The sequence below is a fragment of the Salmo trutta genome, chromosome 12, assembly GCF_901001165.1.
Source record: "Salmo trutta chromosome 12, fSalTru1.1, whole genome shotgun sequence".
Taxonomy (NCBI): domain Eukaryota; kingdom Metazoa; phylum Chordata; class Actinopteri; order Salmoniformes; family Salmonidae; genus Salmo; species Salmo trutta.
The window spans coordinates 88,824,748-88,843,522 of NC_042968.1; the positions used below are offsets into that span (position 1 = coordinate 88,824,748).

General features: G+C 43.6%; 1 protein-coding gene across 3 annotated transcripts in view; it reads left to right on the forward strand.

Moving 5' to 3' along the window:
- LOC115204619 (relaxin receptor 2-like) overlaps positions 1-18,775 on the forward strand; it is a 190,960-nt gene that overhangs the window by 167,523 nt on the left and 4,662 nt on the right. The gene's annotated exons all lie outside the window — the stretch shown is intronic.

Sequence of the window (18,775 nt, forward strand, 5' to 3'; positions counted from 1 at the left end):
GTCCTCCGAGAGAAAGAAAGAAAGAAAGAGAGAATTAGAGAGAGCATATTTACATTCACACAGGACACCGGATAAGACAAGAGAATACTCCAGATGTAACAGACTGACCCTAGCCCCCCGACACATAAACTACTGCAGCATAAATACTGGAGGCTGAGACAGGAGGGATCAGAAGACACTGTGGCCCCATCCGATGATACCCCCGGACAGGGCCAAACAGGGTCAATTAAGGAAGACATCTTCTGCAAACCACTGGAAACCAGCACAACATGAGGGTATATTTTTTAAATACTGGACAGCTTTGTGACATCAAATGGACTTGTGGTCAAGATGTGTTGGTATCTGTACTGATGGCGCAAAATGACAGGGAGACATAGAGAAGTGGTAACGCGCGTGCAAGCAGTTGCTCCCGACGCCACTTGGGTACACTGCAGCATCCACCGAGAGGCTCTTGCTGCCAAGGGAATGCCTGACAGCTTGAATGACATTTTGGACACTACAGTGAAAATGGTTTTAACTTTGTTAAAGCAAGGCCCCTGAACTTTCATGTATTTTCTGCATTATGCAATGATATGGGCAGCGACTATGTAATGCTTTTACAACATACAGAAGTGCAAAGTATTGGCAAGTTTTTTGAATTGAGATGAGCCTTGTTACAAACCGGCTCAGAGTTCGCAACAAAAGGGAGACAACGTGGAGACAAGGAGTATCAAAAATATATATTTTTTTAGATACCATAACTAGCACACCCAAAAACAAGGTGTCTGCATGGAGAGAGTCTCAATGACTGTGGAAGAGTTGTCTTTATCCTGGGACACACCCGAGCCCAGGTGTTTCCCATCTAGCTGACGACCCTTCCAACTCCGCCCACTGGCATCCTAATGAGGAACAAGAGCAAAGAGAGAAAATACAGCAGACAGAGTGGGAGGGTCGTCACACACCCCCCCATAAAACCGGGGACCAACAAGGGCCCCGGAACAACGTACCAGCCTCTGCGTCCCACATTGACACAGGCCTCTGCGTCCCACATTGACACAGGCCTCTGCGTCCCACATTGACACAGGCCTCTGCGTCCCACATTGACACAGGCCTCTGCGTCCCACATTGACACAGGCCTCTGCGTCCCAAATTGACACAGGCCTCTGCGTCCCAAATTGACACAGGCCTCTGCGTCCCAAATTTACGAGAGGTTACATGTTCACCTTCCACTTGCCCCAGCCAACCTCCTTCTCCCCAGACCTCAGCAACCTTTGCGCACAGGAAGCAACATTTAAGAGGAAAGGAGAACACAAGACCAGGAGGGAACAGACAGGAAAGTTAGAACATGACAAAACCAAACAATGGTCAGTCACATAACACTCAGGAACAGGGCACACGAGACCGTATCAGCTACAAACAACATCTCCCAACAGTTCATAGTCACTCCTCAACGGTTCATAGTCACTCCAACGGTTCATAGTCACTCCAACGGTTCATAGTCACTCCAACGGTTCATAGTCACTCCAACGGTTCATAGTCACTCCAACGATTCATAGTCACTCCAACGATTCAGTTGAGCACACCAGACCACAACAAGAGAATACAATCACACCGGGCACCACAAAAAAGAGATGAGATATGGAGCTTCCCCAAAACCTACAATAACTCAACCCTAGTCTTCATGCAGATTTGCGGTGGGTAATTATGCACTGTAGCCCGCTGGCAAGGAAGTAACCCCCCAGCACGCTGGTAGATTCCACCAAGCCACGGATGTGCTCCCGAGACAACTGCTCAGTCCACAGACACCACACAAAAATAACAAACATTAACAATGCCCAACATATTCCAAAAATGAAACACGTCGCTAAGCCTATCAGGGGAAAAAGGCTATAGCTCCGGGTAGTAAGTTTCACTACCCTATCCAAATCTCCCAAGATACACAGCTGATTGTACTCACCTCCTCAGACCGATGTCCCAACAGCGAGTAGAACAAGCGTTTCCAGGCTGGGCAGGGGCCTGGAAACTAACCAATGTACTCTCTCCAACACAGCACACAAACCAAACAACCAAAGGCAACCAGTACTGAGCACCAAACTCAAACTAACAAACAAAGCACCTCAATTTAACATACCTCCACGTTTTCTCCCAAACACAAGTTCAAAGTCCCGGATGAGCTCCCACTTGTTACGAACCGGCTCAGAGTTCGCAACAAAAGGGAGACAACGTGGAGACAAGGAGTATCAAATATATATATTTATTAGATACCATAACTATTACAACCAAAAACAAAGAGTCTGCATGGAGAGAGTCTCCTCAATGACTGTGGAAGAGTTGTCTTTATCCTGGGACACACCCGAGCCCAGGTGTTTCCCATCTAGCTGACGACCCTTCCAACTCCGCCCACTGGCATCCTAATGAGGAACAAGAGCAAAGAGAGAAAATACAGCAGACAGAGTGGGAGGGTCGTCACAGCTTAAAGTTTTCTTTCTGACCATAATTTTCACTTGTCTGACCGCTTTGAATGATGACGAGATTCTCACACGACTGGCCTATCTGGGTGATGTTTTTTTCTCGCCTGAATGATCTGAATCTAGGATTACAGGGACTCTGCAACTATATTCAATGTGTGGGACAAAATTGAGGCTATGATTAAGAAGTTGTAGCTCTTTTCTGTCTGCATTAACAAGGACAACACACAGGTCTTTCCATCAATGTATGATTTTTTTTGTGTGCAAATGAACTCAAACTTTCGGACAATGTCAAATGTGCTTCGAATTTCTTGCCTTGGCAAATTGCGCTGTTAAGACACTTACCTATGTGAGAGTGGATTCTCGGCCCTCACTAGCATGAAAACGAAACACAGGCACAGACTGTGTGTGGAAAATGATTTAAGACTGACTCTCTCCAATACAACCCAACATTGCAGAGTTATGTGCATCCTTTCAAGCACAGCCATCTCATTAACCTGTGGTGAGTTATTCACACATTTTGATGAACAAATAAGCTTTTACATGTAAGATGGCTAAATAAAGAACAAAATGATTGATTATTATTATTTGTGCCCTGGTCCTATAAGAGCTCTTTGTGGGTATGATGCTACAAGCTTTGCACAGCTGTATTTGGGGAGTTTCTCCCATTCTTCTCTGCAGATCTTCTCAAGCTCTGTCAGGTTGGATGGGGAGCGTCGCTGCACAGCTTTTTTCAGGTCTCTCCAGAGCTGTTCAATCGGGGTCAAATCCGGGCTCTGGCTGGGCCACTCAAGGACATTCAGAGACTTGTCCCGAAGCCACTCCTGCGTTGTCTTGGCTGTGTGCTTATGGTCATTGTCCTACTGGAAGGTAAACCTTTGCCCCAGTCTGAGGTCCTGAGTGCTCTGGAGCAGGTTTTCATCAAGGATCTCACTATACTTTGCTCTGTTCATCTTTCCCTTGATCCTGATTAGTCTCCCTGTCGCTGAAAAACATCCCCACAGCATGATGCCACCACCATGCTTCACCGTAGGGATGGTGCCAGGTTTCCTCCAGACGTGACGCTAGGCATTCAAGCCAAAGAGTTCAATCTTGGTTTCATCAGACGAGAGAATCTTGTTTCTCATGGTCTGAAAGTCTTTAGATGCCTTTTAGGAAACTTCAAGTGGGGTTGTGCCTTTTACTGAAGAGTGGCTTCCGTCTGGCCACTCTACCATAAAGGCCTGATTGGTGGAGTGCTGCAGAGATGGTTGTCCTTCTGGAAGGTTCTCCCATCTCCACAGAGGAACTCTGGAGCTCTAGGAAGAGTCTAGGTGCTTCCAAATGTCTTCTATTTAAGAAAAATGGAGGCCACTGTGTTCTTGGGGACCTTCAATGCTGCAGAAATGTTTTGGTACCCTTCCCCAGATCTGTGCCACGACACAATCCTGTCTCGGAGCTCTACAGACAATTCCTTTGTCCTCATGGCTTGGTTTTTGCTCTGACATGCACTGTCAACTGTGGGACTTTATATGGACAGGAGTGTGCCTTTCCAAATCATGTTCAATCAATTGAATTGACCACAGGTGGACTCCAAGTTGTAGAAACATGGATGATCAATGGAAACAGGATGCGCCTGTTTCCAGCAAAGGTTCTGAAGACGTATGTAAATAAGGTATTTCTGTCTTTATTTTTTTATACATTTGTAAACATTTCTAGAAATCTGTTTTTGCTTTGTTGTTATGGGGTGATTGTGTGTAGATTGATGAGGAACATTTTTTATTTAATCCATTTTAGAGTAAGGCTGTAACATAACAAAATGTGGAAAAAGTCAAGGGGTCTGAATACTTTCCGAATGCACTGTACACCGTATATACTGTATATTTGTATACAGTACCAATCAAAAGTTTGGACACACCTACTCTTTCCAGGGTTTTTCTTTACATTGTAGAATAATAGTGGAGACATAAGTATGAAATAACACATATGGAACCATGAGGTAACCTAAAAAGTGTTAAAGAAATGTAATTATATGTTATATTTCAGATTCTTCAAAGTAGCCACCCTTTGCCTTGATAACAGCTTTGCACACTCTTGGCATTCTCTCAACCAGCTTCATGAGGTTGTCACCTGGAATGCATTTCAATTAACAGGTGTGCCTTGTTAAAACTTCATTTGTGGAATTTATTTCCTTCTAAATGCTTTTGAGCCAATCAGTTGTGTTGTGACAAGGTAGGGGTGGTATACAGAAGATATCCCTATTTTGTAAAAGACCAAGTCAATATTATGGCAGGAATAGCTCAAATAAGCAAAGAGAAACAGCACAGGAATTAAATCATCAACATGTATTGATCACATCTTTACTAATGCTGCAGAGATTTGCTTTAAAGCAGTATCCAAATCCATAGGATGTAGTGATCACAATATAATAGCCATATCTAGGAAAACTAAAGTTCCAAAGGCTGGGCCTAATATAGTGTATAAGAGGTCATACAATAAGTTTTGTAGTGATTCAAATGTTAATGATGTAAAGAATATTTGTTGGTCTGTGGTGTGTAATGAGGAGCAACCAGACGCTGCACTTGACGCATTTATGAAACGACTTATTCCAGTTACTAATAAGCATGCGCCCATTAAGAAAATTACTGTAAAAACTGTTAAATCCCCCTGGATTGATGAGGAATTGAAAAAATGTTTGGTTGAGAGGGATGAGGCAAAAGGTATGGCAATTAAGTCTGGCTGCCCAACTGACTGGCAAACGTACTGCAAATTAAGAAATCATGTGACTAACCTAAATAAAAATAATTTATAAAATGTATGAAAGAAAGATAAATTATATAAAGAATGATAGTAGAAAGCTTTGGGGCACCTTAAAGCCCCCTTTACTGGCTCAAATAGCCGGCTCAAATAGCCTACCAATCAGCCGGTTACCAACCCTTAGTAAACTTCTGGAATAAATTGTGTTTGACCAGATACAATGCTATTTCACAGTAAACAAATTGACAACAGAATTTCAGCATGCTTATAGGGAAGGACACTCAACAAGCACAGCACTGTATGTAAGTCTTATTACATACAGTCGGGAAGAACTATTGGATCTCAGAGCAACGTCAACTTACCAACATTACGACCAGGAATACGACTTTCCCGAAGCGGATCCTCTGTTTGGACAGCCACCCAGGACAATGGATCGGATCCCTGTAGGCGACCCAAAACAACGGCGCCGCAGAAGGAGCAGACGGAGCGGTATTCTAGTCAGGCTCCGTAGACGGGCACATCGTTCACCGCTACCGAGTATACTACTCGCCAATGTCCAGTCTCTTGACAACAAGGTAGACGAAATTCGAGCAAGGGTTGCCTTCCAGAGAGACATCAGAGATTGTAACATTCTCTCTTTCACGGAAACATGGCTCATGGGATACATTATCAGAGTCGGTACAGCCACCCGTTTTCGTCACGCATCGCGCTGACAGAAACAAACATCTCTCTGGTAAGAAGAAGGGTGGGGGTGTATGCCTTATGATTAAAACTTCTTAGGAATAGGGGGCAGTATTTTCACGTCCGGATTGAAAAGCGTGCCCAAAGTAAACTGCCTGTTACTCAGGCCCAGAAGTTAGGATATCCATATAATTGGTAGATTTGGATAGAAAGCACGCTAAAGTTTCTAAAACTGTTAAAATAATGTCTGTGAGTATAACAGAACTGATTTGGCAGGCGAAACCCCGAGGACAAACCATCCAGGGTAAAAAAAAATTGAGGTCACTGTGTTTTCCTTTGGTTTTCTATGGGAAGCTCTATTTAATAGGAACCTGCTTGCAGTTCCTATGGCTTCCACTAGATGTATTATAAGTGTCAAGCCAAGTGGACTCCTCTGTTTGGTGCGCTTCACGTTGTATTTTCCGGTACTGAACACAGTATATTCCGTCTTAAATTCTATCGATTATTTACATTTTAGGATACCTAGGTTGGATTAGGAACGTTGTTTGAAATGTTTGGACTAAGTTTACAGGTAACTTATTAGATACTTTGTAGGCATGTTGGGCGAGTTGGAACCGGTGTATTTCTGAATCAAACGCGTCAAATAAATGGCAATTTTTTGGGACATAAAGAAGGACATTATCGAACAAAAGGACAATTTGTGATGTTTCTGGGACATTTTGGAGTGCCAACTGAAGATCTTCAAAGGTAAGGCATTAATTATATCGCTATTTCTGACTTTTGTCGCGCACCTGCCTGGTTGAAATCTGATTTTCATGTGATTGTATGCGGGGCGCTGTCCTCAGATAATCGCATGGTCTGCTTTCGCCGTAAAGCCTTTTTGAAATCTGATAAAGCGGCTGGATTAACAAGAAGTTAAGCTTTATTTTGATGTATAACACTTGTATGTTTTATAAATTTTTATTATGAGTATTTCTGTTTTTGATTTTGGCGCGCTGCAATTTCACTGGATGTTGTCAAATGAATCCCGTTAAAGTGATCACTAAGAAGTTAACGAGTCGTGGTGTGATCATAATAACATACAGGAACTCAAGTCCTTTTGTTCACCTGACCTAGAATTCTTTACAATCAAATGCCGACCGCATTATCTACTAAGAGAATTTTCTTTGATTATAATCATAGCTGTGTATATCCCCCCACAAGCAGCCGACTCGACGGCCCTGAAAGAACTTTGGACTCTATGTAAACTGGAAACCATATATCCTGAGGCTGCATTTATTGTAGCTGGGGATTTTAACAAAGCTAATCTGAAAACAAGGTTCCCTAAATTGTATCAGCATATCGAATGCTTGACCTGGGCTGGCAGCATTCTGGATCATTGCTACTCTAACTTCCGCGACGCATACCAAGCTCTCCCTCGCCCTCCTTTTGGCAAATCTGACCGCGACTCCATTTTGTTGCTCCCAGCCTATAGACAGACACTAAAACAGCAAACGCCCATACTCAGGTCTGTTCAACGCTGGTCCGACCAATCTGATTCCACGCTTCAAGATTGCTTCGATCATGTGGACTGGGATATGTTACGGATAGCCTCAGACAACAACATTGATGTATACGCTGATTCGGTGAGCGAGTTTATTAGCAAGTGCACTGGTGATGTTGTACCCACGGTGACTATTAAAACCTTCCCCAACCAGAAACGGTGGATTGATGGCAGCATTCGCGCGAAACTGAAAGTGCAACCCACTGCTTTTAATCATGGCAAGGCGACCAGAAACATGACCGAATACAAACAGTGTAGCTATTCCCTCCAAGGCAATCAAACAAGCTAAGCGTCAGTATAGGGACAAAGTAGAGTCGCAATTCAACGGCTCAGACACGAGACGTATGTGGCAGGGTCCACAGTCAATCACGGATTACAAAAAGAAAACCAGCCCGGTTGCGGACACCAACGTCTTGCTCCCAGACAAACTAAACAATTTCTTTGCTCCCTTTGTGGACAATACAGTGCCACTGACACGGCCCACTACCAAAACCTGCAGGCTCTCCTTCACTGCAGCCAACGTGAGTAAAACATTTAAACGTGTTAACCCTCGCAGGGCTGCCGGCCCAGACGGCATCCCTAGCCGTGTCCTCCGAGCATGCGCAGACCAGCTGGCTGGTGTGTTTATGGACATATTCAATCAATCCCTATCCCAGTCTGCTGTTCCCACATGCTTCAAGAGGGCTACCATTGTTTCTGTTCACAAGAAAGCTAAGGTAACTGAGCTAAACAACTATCGCTCAATGCACTCACTTCCATCATCATGAAGTGCTTTAAGAGACTAGTCAAGGATAATATCACCTCTACCCTACCTGACACCCTAGACCCACTCCAATTTGCTTACCGCCACAATAGGTCCACAGACGACGCAATCGCAATCACACTGCACACTGCCCTAATCCATCTGGACAAGAGGAATACCTATGTTCATTGATCACAGCTCAGCATTTAACACCATAGTACCCTCCAAACTCATCATTAAGCTCGAAACCCTGCGTCTTGGCCCTGGGCAACTGGGTCCTGGACTTTCTGACGTGCTGCCCCCAGGTGGAGAGGGTAGGAAACAACATCCCCACCCCGCTCATCCTCAACATTGGGGCCCCACAAGGGTGCGTTCTCAGCCCTCTCCTGTATCAAATCAAATTCAAATCAAATTTATTTATATAGCCCTTCTTACATCAGCTGATATATCAAAGTGCTGTACAGAAACCCAGCCTAAAACCCCAAACAGCAAGCAATGCAGGTGTAGAAGCACGGTGGCTAGGAAAATACTCCCTAGAAAGGCCAAAACCTAGGAAGAAAGCTAGAGATGAACCAGGCTATGAGGGGTGGCCAGTCCTCTTCTTGCTGTGCCGGGTGGAGATTATAACAGAACATGGCCAAGATGTTCAAATGTTCATAGATGACCAGCATGGTCAAATAATAGTAATCACAGTGAACAGGTCAGGGTTCCATAGCCGCAGGCAGAACAGTTGAAACTGGAGCAGCAGCATGGCCAGGTGGATTGGGGACAACAAGGAGTCATCATGCCAGGTTACATTTACATTTACATTTAAGTCATTTAGCAGACGCTCTTATCCAGAGCGACTTACAAATTGGTGCATTCACCTTATGATATCAAGTGGAACAACCACTTTACAATAGTGCATCTAAATCTTTTAAGGGGGGGGTTAGAAGGATTACTTTATCCTATCCCAGGTATTCCTTAAAGAGGTGGGGTTTCAGGTGTCTCCGGAAGGTGGTGATTGACTCCGCTGTCCTGGCGTTGTGAGGGAGCTTGTTCCACCATTGGGGTGCCAGAGCAGCGAACAGTTTGGACTGGGCTGAGTGGGAACCGTGCTTCCTCAGAGGTAGGGGGCCAGCAGGCCAGAGGTGGATGAACGCAGTGCCCTTGTTTGGGTGTAGGGCCTGATCAGAGCCTGAAGGTATGGAGGTTGTCCTGAGGCATGGTCCTTGGGCTCAGGTCCTCCGAGAGAGAGAAAGAAAGAAAGAGAGAATTAGAGAGAGCATGCTTAAATTCACACAGGACACCGGATAAGACAGGAGAAATGCTCCAGATATAACAGACTGACCCTAGCCCTCGACACATAAACTACTGCAGCATAAATACTGGAGGCTGAGACAGGAGGGGTCAGGAGACACTGTGGCCCCATCCGATGATACCCCCGGACAGGGCCAAACAAGCAGGAAATAACCCCACCCACTTTGCCACAGCACAGCCCCCACACCACTAGAGGGATTTCTTCAACCACCAATTTACCATCCTGAGACAAGGCCGAGTATAGCCCACAAAGATCTCCGCCACGGCACAACCCAAGGGGTGGGCGCCAACCCAGATAGGAAGACCACGTCAGTGACTCAACCCACTCAAGTGACGCACCCCTCCTAGGGACGGCATGGAAGAGCACCATTAAGCCAGTGACCAGCCCCTGTAATAGGGTTAGAGGCAGAGAATCCCACTGGAGAGAGGGGAACCGGCCAGGCAGAGACAGCAAGGGCAGTTTGTTGCTCCAGTGCCTTTCCGCTCACCTTCACACTCCTCGGCCAGACTACACTCGATCATAGGACCTATTGAAGAGATGAGTCTGTTGGGGCTAGGGGGTAGCATTGAACCCTGAGATGGGATTGCTAGCAAGGCTGGAAATTCAAAACATCAAAAATCTAATAATTTCAATTTCTCAAACAATCAACTATTTTACACCATTTAAAAGATAAACATCTCCTTAATCTAACCACATTGTTCGATTTTCAAAGAGGCTTTACGGCAAAAGCATAAAGTTAGATTATGTTAGGACAGTACATAGCCAAAAAAGTACAAACATCCATTTTCAATTCAAGGTCAGGCGTCACCAAAAGCAGAAACCAGCTAAAATTATGCACTAACCTTTGACAATCTCCATCAGATGACACTCCTAGGACATTATGTTATACAATACATGCATTTTTTGTTCCATCAAGTTCACATCCATATCCAAAAACAGCATTTACAGTCGCGGTGAAATTCAGAATTTTTTTCGCCTCAAATGCTTCCTTGAATTCAGCGTTACAATTTACAAAATTACTATTCGAAAACATTGGTAAATCATAATATTGTCATTCAAAGAATAATATATTATCATCTCGTAAATGCTACCGCATTGCCAGATCTCAAAATAACTTTACTGGGAAATCACATTTTGCAATAAACGGGGTACAATGCTAAGAACAATAGGCTAGGCTATACAGTTAGCATCATCTAATATCGATAATGAAATTGTTAATATCCCCTTACCTTTGATTATCTCCATCAGAAGGCACTTCCAGGAATCCCAGGTCCAGAACAAATGTGGTTTCTTTCGACAAAGTTCATAATTGATGTCCAAATAACTCCAAGTTGTTCCATGTTGTTAGCGCTTCGGAAGGCTACTAATACGTAGGGCGGTGGGGGGTGGGAAGTCACGACGTAAAGTACAATTTTTTATCTATTTACGTTCGTTCAAACATGTCAAACGTTGTTTAGCATCAACCTTTAGAGCCATTTTTAACGTGAAACGTCAGTAATGTTTCAACCCGACCTCTCCTGTGTCTTGAGAAACGTTTTTGAAAAATGTCTCGCCTGACACGAACTCAAATGATTGCGCAGGTACGGCCAATAATGAAGTGACGACATCCCAGGGAGGTCAACTTCTCTTCCTTGTCATCCGGTCTCTGTTCATCATAGATGCTTCAAACAACTTTATAAAGATCGTTGACATCTAGTGGAAGCCGTAGGAAGTGCGAAATGAATCCTTTCTCACTGTGTTATCTATTAACAATGACTCAAAAAAAATAGTACAGCCACAAAATTCTTTTTTTTCTCAGGTTTTTGCCTGCCATATGAGTTTTGTTATACTTACAGACACCATTCAAACAGTTTTAGAAAATTCAGAGTGTTTTCTATCCAAATCTGGTAATAATATGCATATCCTAGCTTCTGAGTTGGTGTAGGAGGCAGTTAAAAATGGGCACATATTTTTTTCTAAATTCTCAATACTGCCCCCTAGCCCCAACAGGTTTTAAAGGTTGAGACCGAGTCTGCGTCTCTCACATGGGTAGGCAGACCATTCCATAAAAATGGAGCTCTATAGGAGAAAGCCCTGCCTCCAGCTGTTTGCTTAAAAATTCTAGGGTCAATTAGGAGGCCTGCGTCCTGTGACCGTAGCGTACGTGTAGGTATGTACGGCAGGACCAAATCGGAACGATAGATAGGAGCAAGCCTATGTAATGCTTTGTAGGTTAGCAGTAAAACCTTGAAATCAGCCCTTTCCTTAACAGGAAGCCAGTGTAGGGAGGCTAGCACTGGAGTAATATGATCAAAAGAAAAATCTAATTCCTGTACTCCCTCTTCACCCATGACTGTGTGGCCATGCACGCCTCCAACTCAATCATCAAGTTTGCAGACGACACTACAGTGGTAGGCTTGATTACCAACAACGACGAGACAGCCTACAGGGAGGAGGTGAGGGCCCTCACACTCAACGTCAACAAAACAAAGGAGATAATGGTGGACTTCAGGAAACAGCAGAGGGAGCACCCCCCTATCCACATCGACAGTACAGTAGTGGAGAAGGTGGAACGTTTTAAGTTCCTCGGCGTACACATCACGGACAAACTGAAATGGTCCACCCACACAGACACCGTACCTCAGGAGAAATTTGGCTTGTCACTGAAAACACTCACAAAACACTCACAAACATTTACAGATGCACAATCGAGAGCATCCTGTCGGGCTGTATTACCGCCTGGTACGGCAACTGCTCCACCCACAACCGTAAGGCTCTCCAGAGGGTAGTGAGGTCTGCACAATGCATCACCGGGGCAAACTACCTGCCCTCCAGGACACTTACACCACCTGATATCACAGGAAGGCCAAAAAGATCATCAAGGACAACAACCACCCGAGCCACTGCCTGTTCACCAATTGGATGTAATAAATGTATCACTAGTCACTTTAAACAATGCTACTTTATATAATGTTTACATACCCTACATTACTCATCTCATATGTATATACTACACTCTAAACCATCTACTGCATCTTGCCTATGCCTCACGGCCATCTCTCATCCATATATTTATATGTACAGTTGAAGTCGAAGTTTACATACACCTTAGCCAAATACATTTAAACTCATTTTTTCAAATTAATTGCAAAGTCCCTCTTTGCCATGCAAATTAACTGAATCCCCTCCAAAAAATGTCACTGCATTTTAGCCCTGCCACAAAAGGACCAGCTGACATCATGTCAGTGATTCTCTTGTTAACACAGGTGTGAGTGTTGACGAGGACAAGGTTGGAGATCATTCTGTCATGCTGATTGAGTTTGAATAACAGACTGGAAGCTTCAAAAGGAGGGTGATGCCTGGAATCATTGTTCTTGCTCTGTCAAACATGGTTACCTGCAAGGAAACACGTGCCGTCATCATTGCTTTGCACAAAAAGGGCTTCACAGGCAAGGATATTGCTGCCAGTAAGATTGCACCTAAATCAACCATTTGCTGGATCATCAACAACTTCAAGGAGAGCAGTTCAATTGTTGTGAAGCAGGCTTCAGGGCGCCCAAGAAAGTCCAGCAAGCGCCAGGACCGTCTCCTAAAGTTGATTCAGCTGCGGGATCGGGGCACCACCAGTACAGAGCTTGCTCAGGAATGGCAGCAGGCAGGTGTGAGTGCATCTGCACGCACAGTGAGGCAAAGACTTTTGGAGGGTGGCCTGGTGTCAAGAAGGGCAGCAAAGAAGCCACTTCTCGCAAGGAAAAACATCAGGGACAGACTGATATTCTGCAAAAGGTACAGGGATTGGACTGCTGAGGACTGGGGTAAAGTCATTTTCTCTGATGAATCCCCTTTCCGATTGATTGGGGCATCCAGAAAAAAGCTTGTCCGGAGAAGACAAGGTGAGCGCTACCATCAGTCCTGTGTCATGCCAACAGTAAAGCATCCTGAGACCATTCATGTGTGGGGTTGCTTCTCAGCCAAGGGAGTGGGCACACTCACAATTTTGCCTAAGAACACAGCCATGAATAAAGAATGGTTCCAACACATCCTCCGAGAGCAGCTTCTCCCAACCATCCAGGAACAGTTTGGTGATGAACAATGCCTTTTCCAGCATGATGATGGAGCACCTTGCCATAAGGCAAACGTGATAACTAAGTGGCTCGGAGAACAAAACATCGATATTTTGGGTCCATGGCCAGGAAACTCCCCAGACCTTAATCCCATTGAGAACTTGTGGTCAATCATCAAGAGGCGGGTGGATAAACAAAAACCCACAAATTCTGACAAACTCCAAGCATTGATTATGCAAGAATTGGCTGCCATCAGTCAGGATGTGGCCCAGAAGTTAATTGACAGCATGCCAGGGCGGATTGCGGAGGTCTTGAAAAAGAAGGGTCAAGACTGCAAATATTGACTCTTTGCATCAACTTCATGTAATTGTCAATAAAAGCCTTTGACACTTATGAAATGCTTGTAATTATACTTCAGTATTCCATAGTAACATCTGACAACAATATCTAAAGACACTGAGGCAGCAGACTTTGTGAAAATTAATATTTGTGTTTGTATTCTCAAAACTTTTGGCCACGACTGTAGATATGTGGTAGTGGTGTAGGGACCTGATGGCACACAGTGGGTTGTGAAATCTGTGAATGTATTGTAATGTTAAAAAAAAAGATAAACTGCCTTAATTTTGCTGGAACCCAGGAAGAGTAGCTGCTGCTTTGGCGGCAGCTAATGGGGATCCATAATAAAAACAAATACAAATACAAATGTTATAAATGACTATTGTAGCTGGAAACTGCTGATTTTTAATGGAGTATCTAGGCGTACAGAGGCCCATTATCAGCAACCATCACTCCTGTGTTCCAATGGCACATTGTGTTAGCTAATCCAAGTTTATCATTTCTAAGTGACCCCAAACTTTTGAACGGTAGTGTAGGTGCACAGGTTGAGAGAATTTTAAGTTATCAAGGTGACAGACAGTGACACATTCAATACTGCTTTGCAAACTCTTGCCTGCATCTAGCTGATCTAGGGTGTAATCATTAGTCCAGCAGTTGGAAATTAGAGTTTTATTGGACAAATTCAGGTATGTTTATCCCCATTTTGTTCTGTTTTTTTTCTCGGAAAAATACATTTTTGAAACAGAATCGGTGGAATTAATATACACCTGATCACAAGCAAGCACAGTTCACTTTCATAGCAGCCATATAAAAACAGCATGATGACTTTGCTCTTTGTATATATAATTCCTTCTCCCTTTTCCCTTCGCTTGTGGACTTCAGTGCACAACACATCAGCTGTCTGTAACCAGGCGAAAAACCTTTCCAAGCCAAACCTTCATATCATGACTGCTTACCGTTACACACAGCCTACATCATTGTCACGTCATAGTCAACGTAGCTACTAGAACTAACGAGTTAGTAAACCTGCTATGAGGTTGCTACAACCTAGCCTACAAATGAACGTTTACAACGTAGGTGCTTAGGTCGAGAGAAAAAAAATTGTAATCAAGGTGACAGACAGTGACATTCAATATCGCCTTGCACACTCTTGCCTGCATCTAGCCGATCTAGGGTGTAATCATTTGTCCAACAGTTGCAAACGAGAGTTTCAATTGGACAAATTCAGGTATATTTCTCCCCATTTCGTTCAGTTTAAAAAGGTTTTTCAACATAATCGGCGGAATGAATTCACAGCTCATTTTCCGCAAACACAGCTCACTTTCATAGCAGCCACATACAAACAGCATAATCACTTTGCTCGTTGTATCTACGCGCTCTTCTCTAAAGCCACTAAAATCATGCAGTACAGTGTAGTCAGCAAGCAGTTTAGCAGTAACACCGGCAGGCACCGGTGGCAATAAATGTATAAAACCAAAAGCTTACCTTGACTTGGAAGACTTCCAGTGTTGGATAACCACAGCCAGCTAGCTAACATAGCATCACTTGCTATTTGAGTTGAGTGTTTGAGTAGGCTAAACTAGCTAGCTGCATTCGCTAGCTAAGAAAGTGAAAAGTGGAGAAAACAAACATACAAAGAAATATAGCTAGCTTTCTTTCTCTCTCGCTTCTCTTTCATTTTGTAAGAACTGAATTTGTTCAAAACTGTTCAACTATTGTCTTTCTCTCTCTTTGAGTCAACTACTCACCACATTTTATGCACTGCAGTGCTAGCTAGCTGTAGCTTATGCTTTCAGTACTAGATTCCGATCCTTTGATTGGGTGAACAACATGTCAGTTGTTTTATTTAATCTTTATTTAACTAGGCAAGTCAGTTAAGAACAAAATCTTATTTACAATGACGGCCTACCAAAAGGCAAAAGGCCTCCTGCGGGGGCAAAACACACATCACGACAAGAGAGACAACACTACATAAAGTGAGACCTAAGACAACAACATAGCAAGGCAGCAACACATGACAACACAGCATGGTAGCAACACAACATGACAAAAACATGGTAGCAACACAACATGGCAGCAGCACAACTTGGTAACAGCACAAAACATGGTAAAAACATTATTGGGCACAGACAACAGCACAAAGGGCAAGAAGGTAGAGACAACAATACATCACGCAAAGCAGCCACAACTGTCAGTAAGAATGTCCATGACTGAGTCTTTGAATGAAGAGCAAGAGCTCTGAAGTTGTCATAATTACTGTGTAAGTCAATGGAAGGTTGAGAACCAGGGCCTAAAATTAACATCCGCCACCTGCCAAATGCAGGCAGATTTTGGCATAAGATGTCTATTTCACCAGCCATGTTGGCGGGTGGTCAGGGCTCCACAGTGCGAGCATTTCACTCGCATTTGTGAATAAGTATGATCACATTTTTAGTAACATAAATGCTGCAGTAACTGTTTTTCAAAGTATTTCTGCAACACTGCCTGGCTAGGGGCTGTGCGAACATAAAGAGCTGAGTGAAAGAGTCATTTTTAGAAGCACAGCGCACATGCATTAAGTTGGTTGAATTTACTTGAAACAAAAATCTACTCAAGTGAGACTTTGTCCATCAGTTTCTTGGCTATTTACATTGTTTTGCTCACAAGCTAGGTTGTTTTTCTATTTTTGAGTTTCAACTGCTAGGGAAGAGAAGACAACGCTTCCACTCGTCAGACTCAACCCTACAGGCAGAAACATGACTCGAGGTGCATTACCACGGTAACCTCCTGCCCGTAAAGGGGCAGGAGAAATTTCTTGTCTCATCTGTGATATTTTGGTTAAGACTCAGGTCACAAATGTTTTAATTTTTTTATTTCACCTTTATTTAACCAGGTAGGCTAGTTGAGAACAAGTTCTCATTTGCAACTGCGACCTGGCCAATTCGACACATACAACAACACAGAGTTACACATGGAATAAACAAAACATACAGCCAATAATACAGTAGAACAAAAGAAAACAAAAAGTCTATATACAGTGAGTGCATATGAGGTAAGTTAAGGCAATAAATAGGCCATGGTGGCGAAGTAATTACAATATAGCAATTAAACACTGGAATGGTAGATGTGCAGAAGATGAATGTGCAAGTAGAGATACTGGGGTGCAAAGGAGCAAGATAAATAAATAAATACAGTATGGGGATGAGGTAGGTAGATAGATGGGCTGTTTACAGATGGGCTATGTACAGGTGCAGTGATCTGTGAGCTGCTCTGACAGCTGGTGCTTAAAGCTAGTGAGGGAGATATGAGTCTCCAGCTTCAGAGATTTTTGCAGTTCGTTCCAGTCATTGGCAGCAGAGAACTGGAAGGAAAGACGACCAAAGGAGGAATTGGCTTTGGGGGTGATCAGTGAGATATACCTGCTGGAGTGCGTGCTACGAGTGGGTGCTGCTATGGTGACCAGTGAGCTGACATAAGGCGGGGATTTACCTAGCAGAGACTTGTAGATAACCTGTAGCCAGTGGTTTTGGCGACGAGTATGAAGCGAGGGCCAACCAACGAGAACGTACAGGTCGCAATGGTGGGTAGTGTATTGGGCTTTAGTAGTGATGCTGGACAGGCGAGCAGGTGTGGGCAGTGATCGATTGAAGAGCATGCATTTAGTTTTACTTGCGTTTAAGAGCAGTTGGAGGCCACAGAAGGAGAGTTGTATGGCATTGAAGCTCGTCTGGAGGTTAGTTAACACAGTGTCCAAAGAGGGGCCAGAAGTATACAGAATGGTATCGTCTGCGTAGAGGTGGATCAGAGAATCACCAGCAGCAAGAGCAACATCATTGATGTATACAGAGAAGAGAGTCGGCCCGAGAATTGAACCCTGTGGCACACCAATAGAGACTGCCAGAGGTCCGGACAACAGGCCCTCCGATTTGACACACTGAACTCTATCAGAGAAGTAGTTGGTAAACCAGGCGAGGCAATCATTTGAGAAACCAAGGCTGTCGAGTCTGCCAATAAGAATGGGGTGATTGACAGAGTCGAAAGCCTTGGCCAGGTCGATGAATACGGCTGCACAGTAATGTCTCTTATCGATGGCGGTTATGATGTCATTTAGGACCTTGAGCGTGGCTGAGGTGCACCCATGACCAGCTCTGAAACCAGATTATTAAACAATATACCACATTACTTCTCACTAGTAATACATGTATTGTTTTAGAAACATTACAAATCATGCTCATCCGTTTTTCTTTCGTGTAATTGGTTGTTGGTGTAATTTTAGATTTAAAAAAATACTTTGGCTGGTAAAAAATCTGAATGGCTGGTAGATTTTTAAATCAGAAGCTAGCTGTCCTCAGGCTACACCATGGTGCTGCCCTACAGAGTGCTGTTGAGGCTACTGTAGACCTTCATTACAAAACAGTGTGTTTTAATCATTTATTTGGTGTCTTTAAGTTAGTATAGTATTATCTCAAAATGATAACATTTTTTATGTTTCACTATGAAATTCACTGAGGAGGATGGTCCTCCCCTTCCTTCTGCCTCCACTGCAATACATAGGCTGGTCTGCTCTGTAAGTTTGTAGATTTTCCATTGGAAAGCACAAACATACAAATAAGGAATAGTGAATACAGTGGACGAACCCAACTGAATGTATAGGACAAAATCCCCATCAAAGCAAAGCTCTGTAATGGAAGGTCACAATGTTGGAGATGACAACTTGTCTTAGAAGTACTTAAAAGTAACTCAACTTCATTCTCTGCATCTCTGCATGTCCCCGATGTTGTAAAGAATCATAGAAATGAGAAATTGCCAAGATCTTTCCCTATACTCTACCTGGTGTACTAATGATAAAGCCATGTGCAGTAGTATTTACTGATTGCTGGAAGCAGGGAACATATTGCAACTTTTTCTCTTCTGTTAAAAACAATGTTTTGATATTCCGTAAACAAAACACTTTACAGTGAATTTTTT